We start from the raw sequence: 10,761 nt of genomic DNA on the forward strand, positions 1-10,761 counted from the left end.
TTTCATATTTAGGGTAGTTTATTATTAATGTATGGAAATGGTACTTTTTGTACGTTGAATTTGTTTATTTATTTAATTGTCAACCTCTGGAGGCACAGAATGTGTATGTTGATTTTACATCCTGCAATTTTACTGAATTCCTTTTTCAGTTTTAACAGTGGAGTCTTTAGAGTGTTTTATGTGTAAGATTATGTTCTCCATAAACAGGGACAATTTACCTTCTTTTCCAATTGAGTCACCTCTTATTTTCTTCTCTTGCCTAATTGTTCTGGCTAGAACTTCCAGTTCTATGTTGAATAGAAATGGCAAGCATAAGCACCTTGTCTTGTTCCTGATCTTAGGCGGAAAGTTTGCGACTTTTCACTGTTGAGTATAATGCTAGCTGTGGGTTTGTCACATGTCACTTTTATTGTGTTGAAGTACATTCCTTCTATGCTGAATTTGTTGAGAGTTTTTTCACAAAAGGATGTTAAATTTTGTCAAATGCTTTTTCTGTATTTCTTGTGATGATCATATGGGTTTTCTCCTTCATTTTGTTTAGTGGTATATCAAATTTATAGATTTGTGTATGTTGAACTATCATTGTATCCCTGCGATAAATCCCACTTGATCATGGTAAACAATTTCTTTAATATGCTACTGAATTTGGTTTAGTAGTGTTTTTTGCAGATTTTTGCATCTCTCCTTATTCATTATTGGTCTGTTCAGATTTTCTATTTCTTTGTGATTCAGTCTTGGTAGGTTGGATGTGTCTAGGAATTTATCCACTTATAGATGATCCAATTTGTGGACATTTAGTTGTTCATAGTAGTCTCTTATGATCTTTCGTACTTCTGTGTTATCAATAATAATGTCTCCTCTTTCATATTTGGTTTTATTTATTTGAGTCTTCTCTCTTTTTCTTAGTCTAGCTAGAGGTTCATCTATTTCATCTATCTCTTCAAAAAACCAACTCTTACTTTCGTTAATCTTCTCTTGTTTTTCTAGTTTCTATTTTACTTATTTCTGTTCTAGTCTTTATTATTTTCTTTCTTTCTCTTAACTTTGAGATTAGTTGGTTTTGTTTTCTAGTTCCTTGAACTGTGTGTTAGGTTATTTAAGATCTTTCTTCATTTTTCTATGTAGGCATTTATTGTTATAAACTTCCCCCTTAGAACTGCTTTTGCTGTATATCATAAGTTTTGGTGTGTTGTGTTCCCGTTGTTGTTTGTCTCAAGTTATTTTTATATTTCCTTTTAATTTCTTTATTAACCTACTGATTGTTCAGGAGCATGTTGTTTAATTTCCATGTCTATGTGAATTTTCCAAAATTTATCCTGTTATTGATTTCCTTTCATACCATTGTGGTTGGAAGATACAATTTAAATCTTTTAAAATTTCTCCCTTCAGATCTATTAATATTTTCTTTATCTATTCCAGTGTTCTGATGTTGGCTGCTGCATACTTACAATCATATCCTCTTGATTAGTTGACTCCTTTATTATTATATAATGACATTCATTGTCTCACTTTACAGTTTTTGCCTTAAAGCCTATTTTATCTCATATAAATGTAGTGATTGATACCATCTTTTAGTTTCCACTTGCATGAAATATCTTTTCCACCGCTTCATTTTTAGTCTATGCGATTTATTTATTTATTTTTGAGATGGAGTCTTGCTTTGTCACTCAGGCTGGAGTGCAGTGGCAGAATTTTGGCTCACTGCAACCTCTGCCGCTTGGGTTCAAGTGATTCTCCTGCCATTAATATTTTTAATAGTTTTATCTTTTAACCTTCATACTAAAGGCATAAGTGACTTATACACCACCAGTGTAGTATTAGAGCATTTTGAATTTGACTGTGTACTTACTTTGCCAGTGAGTCTTATGTGTTCTTGTTACTAATTAGCATCCTTTTCTTTCAGCTTAAAGAGCTTCTTTTAGCATTTCTTGTAAAACAAATCAGGTGGTGATGAACGCCCTCAGCTTTTGCTTTTATTATGAGTTTTTAAATTGACATACAGTATAATAATTGTACTTATTTGTGGGGTTCAGTGTGATATTTTGATACAGGTATACAATGTGTAATGATCAAATCAGGGTAATGGGCATATCCATCACCTCAAACATTTATCATTTATTTGTAGTGAGAACATTTAAAATCCACTCTTCTAGCTATTTGAAAATATATAATTATTTATTGTTAATTATAGAACACTGGGACATATTCTTCCTATATGGAAGATTTCCTTTCCTTTGGATATATATACTCAGTAGTCGGATTGCTAGATCATTGGTAGTTTCAGTTTTTTGAGAAACTTCCTTATTATTTTCTACAACGGCTGTACTAATTTACATTCCCACCCACAGTGTATAAGTTTCCCTTTCCCTACTTCCTTACCAGCACTTGTTACATTCTTGTCTTTTTTAGTAGTCATTTTAACTGGGGTGAGATAATATCTCATTGTGGTTTTGATTTGCATTTCCCTGATGATTAGTGATGTTGAGCATTTTTTCACATGCTTGGGCATCTGCATGTCTTCTTTTGAGAGATATTGATTCAGTTGTTTGCCCATTTTTAAATTGGGTTATTTGAGTTGTTTCAGTTCCTTGTATATTCTAGTATTAATCCCCTGTCAAATGAATTGTTTGCAAATATTTTCTCCCATTCTCCAGGTTGTCTCTTCGTTCTGTTTGTTTCCTTTGCTACACAGAAGGCTTTTAGTTTAACTAACACCGTTTGTCTGTGTTTGTTTTTGTGCCTGTGCTTTGAGGTGTTCTCCATAATACTTTTGTTCAGATCAGTGTCCTAAAGTGTTTCTCCTATTATATTTTTTTCTTGTACTTTCATAGTTTGGAGTCTTATGTTTAAATCTTTAATCCATTTAGAGTTTATTTATTTATTTGACAGAGTCTCACTCTGTTCCCTAGGCTGGAGTACAGCTGATCTCAGCTCACTGTTGACCTCCCAGGCTCAAGTAATCCTCCCACCTCAGTCCCCCAAATACCTGAGACTACAGATGTGTGCCACCATGCCCAGCTAATTTTTGTATTTTTTGTAGAGGTGGGGTTTTGCCATGTTGTCTATGGCTGGTCTTGATCTCCTGGACTCAAGCGATCTTTCTGCCTCAGCCTCCCAAAGTGCTAGGATTATAGGGGTAAGCCACTGTGTTCAGTCCTCAGTCTAGAGTTGATTTTTTAATATAGTGAGAGATAGTGGTCTATATTTTTTTTCTGCATATGGATATCCAGTTTTCCCAGCCGCATTTGTTGGAGAGACTGTCACTTCCTCCATGTATGGTCTTCTTGGCTATGTCAAAAATGACTAGGCTATAAATACATGGATTTATTTCTGGGTTATCTATTCTGCTTCAATGATCTATTTGTCTGTTTTCATGTCAATACCATCCTGTTTCATTTTTAAATTTATTTTTATTTTTGGTAGAGATGGCATCTCTTTTTGTTGTCCAGGCTGATCTTGAACTCCTGGCCTTAAGCAATTCTCCTATCTCAGCCTCTCAAAGTGCTGGAATTACAGGCATGAACCACTGTACCTAGCCACCATCCTGTTTTGGTTAATATAGGTTTGTAGTATATTTTGACATTTGGTATTGTGATGCCTTTAGCTACATTCTTTTAGCAAGGATTGATTGGACTATTCAGGGTCTTTTGTGGTTCCATAAAATCTTTAGTATTTTTTTCTATTTCTGTGAAGAACACAATTGGTATTTTGATATGCGTTTCATTGAATCCGTAGATCATTTTTGGTAGTGTGGTCATTTTCACAATATCAATTTTTCCAATCCATGAACATGGGATTTCTTTTTATTTTTGTGTATGTCCTCTTTAATTTCTTTTATCAATGTCTTATAGTTTTCCTGGGAGACATCTTTCACCTCTTTTTAAAAATTTATTCCTAGGGTTTTTTTTTTTTTAAGCTGTTATAAATGGAATTGGTTTCTTGATGTTTTCCCACTAGCTAGTTGTTGGTATATAGAAATTAGTACTAATTTTTGCATTTAATTTTGTCCTGTGACTTTACTGACTTGTTTTTCAGATCTAAGCTTCTTTTCTGTGAAGCTTTTAGGTTTTTCTATATATAAGATTATGTCATTTGCAAACAGGGAAAATTTGACTTCCACCTTTCCAGTTTGGATGCCCTTTATTTCATTTTGTTGCATAAATGCTCTGGCTAGGACTTCCAGTACTATGTAAAATAAAAGTGGCAAAAATGGACATCCTTGTCTTATTCCAGACCTTAAAGCAAAAAGTGGCTACTTTTCACTGTTCAGTATGATTTAGGCTGTGGGTTTGTATTTTATTGCGCTGGGATACATTCCTTCTATATGCCTAACTTGTTGAGAGGGTTTTTTTAAATCATGAAAAGATGTTAAATTTTATCAAATGCTTTTTCTGTTTCTATTGAAATGGTCATATGGCTTTTGTGCTTTGTTCTCTTGGTATGTTTTACATTTATTTATTTATATATGTTGAACCATTATTGCATTCCTGGAATAAATCTCACTTGATCACCGTGAGTGATCTTTTTAATGTGCTGCTGAATTAAGTTTGCTAGTATTATTTTGAAGGTAGAACTATTTAATAATGTTGGTTTTGCTTGTTAACATCAGGGAAAAAATAACTTTCTTTATTCATGTAAAATATATATCATTCTTATGCCTTTGTGCCCTCATAGCTTAGCTTTCACTTATAAATGAGAACATACGATCATATGATGTTTGGTTTTCCATTCCTGGTTACTTCATTTAGAATAATGATGTTAAATACTTCAGATGAATAAAGAAGTTAAATGTAAAGCTCCAAACATGAAAATATAAATATAGACACTCATATAAGGGTGTCCTTTCCCCATTTTATGTTTTTGTTTGCTTTATCAAAGATCAATTGAGTGTGAGTATTTGGGTTTATTTCTGGGTTTTAAAAAAAAACACCATTTGAATCTTGCTGCTTGTTGTTGGTCTGTTCAGAGTTTCTATTTCTTCCTGGTTTGTGCACAAACTAGAAAAAAGCATAGTAGCCTTGAATAATCTTTTGTATGTCTGTGGTATTGGTTATATCTCCCGTTTTGTTTCTAATTGAGCTTATTTGGATCTTCTCTCTCTTTTCTTGGTCTATCAGTATTATTCATCTTTTCAAAGAACAAACTTTTTGTTTTACTTATCTTTTGTATTTTTTTTTTTTTTTTGAGACAGAGTCTCACTCCATTGCCAGGCACCAGGCTGGAGTGCGGTGGCACGATCTCGGCTCACTGCAACTCCTGCCTCCCAGGTTCAAGCAATTCTCCTGCCTCAGCCTCCCGAGTAGCTGGGACTACAGGTGCGCACCACCATGCCCAGCTAATTTTTGTATTTTTAGTAGAGACGGGGTTTCACCATGTTGGCCAGGATGGTCTTGATCTCTTGACCTCGTGATCTGCCTGCCTCGGCCTCCCAAAGTGTTGGGATTACAGGCGTGAGCCACCGCGCCCGGCATCTTTTGTATTTTTTGTTTCAGTTTTATTTAATTCTGCTCTGTCCTTTGTTATTTCTTTTCTACTGCTGGGTTTGGGTTGGGTTGTTCTTCTCTATTTCCTTGAGATGTGACCTTAGGTCAATTTGTGTTCCTTTAGAACTTTCCTCTTAGCACTGCTTTTGCTGTATCCCAGAATTTGGATAAGTTGTGTTACTATTATCATTCTGTTCAAGGAATTTTAAAATTTTCATCTTGGTTTCATTGTTGACCCATTGATCATTCAGTAGCAGATTATTTAATTTTCATATATTTGCATGGTTTTGAGGGTTTCTTTGGGAATTGATTTCCAATTTTATTCCACTGTGGCCTGAGAGAGTACTTGATATAATTTTGATTTTCTTAAATTTGTTAAGACTTGTTTTGTGACCTATCATATGGTCTATCTTGGAGAATATTCCATATGCTGATGAATAGAATGCATATTCCGCAGCTGTTGGGTAGAATGTTCTGTAAATATCTGTCGGTCTGTTTGTTCTAGGGTATAGTTTAAGTCAATTGTTTCTTTGTTGACTTTATGTCTTAATGACTTGTCTAGTGCTGTCAATGGAGTATTGAAGTCTCCCACTATTACTGTGTTACCATCTATCTCATTTCTTAGATCTAGTAGTAATTGTTTTACAAACTTGGGAGTTCCAGCATCAGGTGCACATGTATGTAGGATTGTGATATTTTCCTGTTTGATTAGTCCTTTTATCATTATATAAGATTCTTCTTTTTCTTTTTAAAGTGTTGATACTTTAAAGCCTGTTTTGTCTGTGTTAGGTTTTGAAGGCAAGATGAAGGTTAAAGAAAGACATACACACACAGAGAGAGGGCAGCTTAACAGCAAGTACAGGCTTTAATGTGCAGCATAAGACCTACAGAGGTGGGAGACCAGCTTAACGTCAGTGCCCACCACTACTTACAGGGTGGGGCCATTTATAGGCCTGGGCAGGAGGGATTTGGGGAGACATGGCCTGCTTTCTGGGAAAATGTTGATAACATGTTCCCAGGATGAGGCAGTTCTGGCCCTTGTTGTGGTGGAATGTGGTGTTCCTTGCACTTTCTCCCAGCAGAATATGATAAGAAGAAGGTTGTTTCTCAATGGCTGAATCCCTATGGAATGTTTGTTTCACTTTGAGCAAGGTCTGCAAAATGGCAGGGGTGGGGGGTTACAAAACAGTGCAGTTTGAACTTTCTTGCCTTCTACTTTAGTATAAAAGGAAGAGGGGCACTGTTGATTATCTGGCTGTTTCCTGTTGAATTAGGGGCACTGTAATCAGGGTTGGGGTTTTGAAGTCGTGGGTGTTTGACTTTAGAGTTGTTTTTCCAGAGGTGCTGATACTGGACTTGGTGGAGGAAAAGGACGATATCAGTGTGTTTCTGGAGGACTGCCTGAACAAGGGAGTTCAGCCTTTGGGAGGTTGAGTGGGATGATATGAAGGTGAGTATATACCAGCCAATTGTTAGTTAAGAGGAGGAAGGTTGGGGGCCCTGAGAAAGGGCTAATCTGCTATCTTGGCTTTGAGTGCAGCAGAGAGGTTCAGTCCTGAAATGGTAAAGGTTCCCTTGTCCCCCTCACCGAGTGTGCAATGGGAGTGTGACTCACTTCTTCAGTACCCTGCTGCCCAACCCTCTAGGGGAGTATACAGAGGGGCAGGCTGTGGGGCTGTGACCCCACGGCAGTGTCTGGGGGTGAGTGTTTACAGCTGAGGCTGTAGTGGGTGTGTGTCAGAATGTGCTCTTTTAGTTTAGCCATCTGTAGGCCGCTTGTGTTAACCAGCTCAATTAGATCCTCTGCCTGGTCACAAGGACAGAGGGCTTCCAGTATCCTGGGTTCTTGTTTTGGCGTACCAGAAGAACTGGATTACACATGGGCTTAGAGAATGAATGCAAGGTTTTATTGAATGGAAGTAGCTCTCAGATGGGGGAGCCAGAAGGGAGATGGTTTTCCCTTGGAATCGGGCCGCTTGGTGGCGCGGGCTCTCCTCTAACTGCCCCTGCCAAATTCCACGTCTTTCTGCAGGTTGGTGGCCTGCCAGCACGCCAGTGCCTGTTGGCGCATTCCTCTCGAATTCCAGCCGCCCATGTGTTCCTCCACTGACATGCTCCTCTCGACGTCCAGCTACCTGTGTGTTCTTCTGCTGATCTGCTCCTCTTGACGTCCAGCCACGTGTGAGTCTGCCCGCTAGAGTCTTGGGTTTTTATGGGCACAGGATGGGGGCATGGCAGGCTAGGGTGGTCTTGGGAAATCCAACATTTGGGCAGCAAATGCCTGTCCTCACCTAGGTTTGTAGGAGTGGAGCCCAAGCCAGGGACCATGCCCTCCTCTATCCAGCGCTTCCCTTTTCCCCTTCTGTATCATTTAAAGGGACCACACTCTTCCCTTTCCAGCACTTCAGTCCTGCTAACAGGGGAATGATGTGTATAGTTAGTCTGGTGTGTGTGGAGGGGGAGGAAACAGAGATGACTAAAGGAAGCTGAATAGTTTGGTTGTTGGCAAAATGTTAACAGGTGGAGATTGAAACACCAGGGTATATATTCCTGACCAACTTGCTGGCAGGCAAAGATGAGTTTGTGCTACACAGAAGGAAAGCAATCGGGGTGGACAGACAAAAATTGTAGGTTGTGGTGGCAAGCCATGAGAAGGTGGGGGTCGAATCCTGGATAAACTTTTTGTTCAGACCTTTTGTTTTTCCACGTTGAATGGTTGTTAGTAAGGGTAACCCCTGGGAAGGCTTGGTAGGGAAAGTCGGTCAGGGAGGAGAGGAGGCCTGTTTGGTTTTGGAGAGAGAAAGAGAGAGAAATAGGTTTTTGTAATTAATAGCCATTGTGGTCCTGACAGGGTTGAAGGATATAGGTTGCAGTTAAGAGAAGGGATTGGCTAAGTAGATGAGTTGTAGGTTTATTTTGGACAGGGTTTGTGTGGTTAGATTAATAGGAAGGGCTGTGAATGACTGGATTTGTGTGGACAAACAAATTAACAGTTGGAAGAAAGAGGGGAGTATGACTGATTTAAGAGATAATGTGTGAGGTTGACAAAGGGGACCCTACGGCCAGAGGCTAGGGGTGGGGACTTAGAGTATCTCACAAAGAAGACAAAAGGAGATTTCAGTAGGAGTGAAATTTTGGAAGATGCCCTTTAGCCATAGCTCCTGGATTAGCGTAGGAAATCGGAGTGGACTATCCAGGGAAGGAGGACCAGGAAAGCTCTGAAACAACGTATGAGCTAAAAGATTTGAAATTGGAGGTGGAGAGTGTTACGGACCAGGGCCTTCTGGATTGGCAACTTCTGGAATTTTTGTTAAGCGCAGCCAGGTTAGTCCTGTGAGGGAGGAATAATTTTTTTTTTTTTTTGTGGGGGGAGGGAGTATTCTGGAGGTGCAGTTGGTGCTCTTTTTAGTTTAGAATGGTGTATCCAGTGTGGAAAGGATGCTAGCTTTCCCATTGTGGGAGTAGTTAGGGTAACCTGGTGAGCACCTGTCTACTCAGGTTGGAGAGGGGAGGAGGGGAAGTCTGTGACCCAGATCATTCAGCTGGTTGTAGGGACAGGGAAGAGTGTTTTGAGAATGGACTTTTAGGCTGGGGCAAGTAAGTGTTTGTGAACTGTCTTATTAGATGTTGTGTGAGGTGTAATGTAAGCCAAGTATCCCATATAGAAGTGGGAGGAGGTACAGGAGATTCTGGAGGATACAGGGGCATTGCACGAGTTTAAATGGGCTTACGCTGAGGGGCTTTTAGGGCATGGCTCATAATCCCATGAGGGCCAATGGGAGAAGTGAACTTCAGGCCATCTTAACTTCTAGGGACTGTTTGGTTAGTTGTTTTAAAAGGGCATTGGCCTGTTTGATTTGACCTGGTGATTGGGGGTGATAAGGAATATGGAATGCCCATTTAATATTTAGGGTCTTCGCCAGCTGTTGGTTAACTTGTGAAACAAATGCTGGCCTATTGTCTGACTGGTGAGAAGAGGGGAGTCCAAATGGAAGGATAATGTGAGTAAGGAAAAAAAGTGACATGTGTGTGTGTGGTGTTTTTTTTGTTTGTTTGTTTGTTTGTTTGTTTTTGGTGTTGGTAGGAAAAGTTTCTATCCATTCAGAGACTGTATCTATTATTGTCATAAAGTACTGGACTCATTTTATGGGGGCTCATGTGGGTGAAGTTGATTTGCCAGTCTTGCCCTGGCAGGTGTCCTCAGGCCTGGTGTGTGGGGAAAGGAGGTGGTTCAATAGGTCCCTGAGAAGAAGTTTGAGTGCAGAGAGAGCATGCCTTAGTAATATCTTTGAGATTGGCAGTCATGGTGGGAAAATGTGTGTAAGAGTTGGAGCAGGGGGCGGTAACCAGTATGGAAATGGTTGTGTACATATGAAAGTACAGGGGGTTCCTGGGACTTGGGCGAGACGATTTTATTATTGAGGTAAAACCACCCTCCTTCCTGGACGAGTGAGGTTTGTTCTTCCTGGGTACATACAGGGTGTATGCTGGGAAAAATGGGCAGTAATGATGGGGTTTTAAGAGCTGCCTGCCAGGCTGCTGAATTTGCTAAGAAGTTTTCTTTGGTTATGGCACTTACAGCCTTTTGGTGTTCCTTGCAATAGATAATGGTGGCCTGTAGTGGTAGTTTAGCTACCTCCAGCAGTTTGCGTATGAGTTTGCCATTTCCTATGGGGATTCCTTTTGTAGTTAGAAAACCCCTTTTCTGCCAGATTAAGGTGTGAGAGTGTAGGATATAGCATGCATGTTTGGAATTGGTGTAAATGTGAACCCTTTCCTTTTCCCCTTTGCTAGGGTGGACAACTAGTTCTGCCTGTTGAGAGGAGGTAGTATGGAGTGGGGAAGCATTGGATTCTAGGAGCTTGTTTTTGGCAATGATGGTGTAGCCAGCTGCTGGATATGGCTCCCTAAGAGAGCTTCCATTAATGAACCATGTAGGTGTTCCCCACAAAGGGGCTTCCAAAATGTGTTGGAAGTGGGAGGAGAGGGAGTCTAAGAGGTCCAGACAGGAGTGAAAGAGCTCATGTGTTTACAGAGAAGAGGGTGGCCAGGTTGAAAGCTTTAATCTCTGGAAGGTTACTTGTGAATAAGACATATACCTGCTGTAAGCAGAATGGTAGGAAGGATAGAAGGGATTGATGGCTCATGAGGTCCTGTAGACTATGGGAAGATGCCATAACATAGTAATGTATTGGTAGAGAGTGAGTTTCTGTGCCTCTCAGCCCAGCGATGTGGCCACACCCAATGTGTATATATATATATATATATATATATATAT

General features: G+C 39.5%; 1 protein-coding gene across 1 annotated transcript in view; it reads left to right on the forward strand.

Annotated features, from left to right (window-relative positions):
* The first annotated feature begins 6,688 nt into the window (after window positions 1–6,688).
* PLA2G5 (phospholipase A2 group V) overlaps window positions 6,689–10,761 on the forward strand; it is a 54,269-nt gene continuing 50,196 nt past the window's right edge. The window contains exons 1-2 of the mRNA XM_037730418.1: window positions 6,689–6,933; window positions 7,516–7,664. The gene's annotated coding sequence lies outside the window, so the exon portion shown is untranslated. The remainder of the gene's footprint in view (window positions 6,934–7,515; window positions 7,665–10,761) is intronic.

Source organism: Cebus imitator, unplaced genomic scaffold (genome assembly GCF_001604975.1).
Source record: "Cebus imitator isolate Cc_AM_T3 unplaced genomic scaffold, Cebus_imitator-1.0 Scaffold15, whole genome shotgun sequence".
Lineage (NCBI taxonomy): Eukaryota > Metazoa > Chordata > Mammalia > Primates > Cebidae > Cebus > Cebus imitator.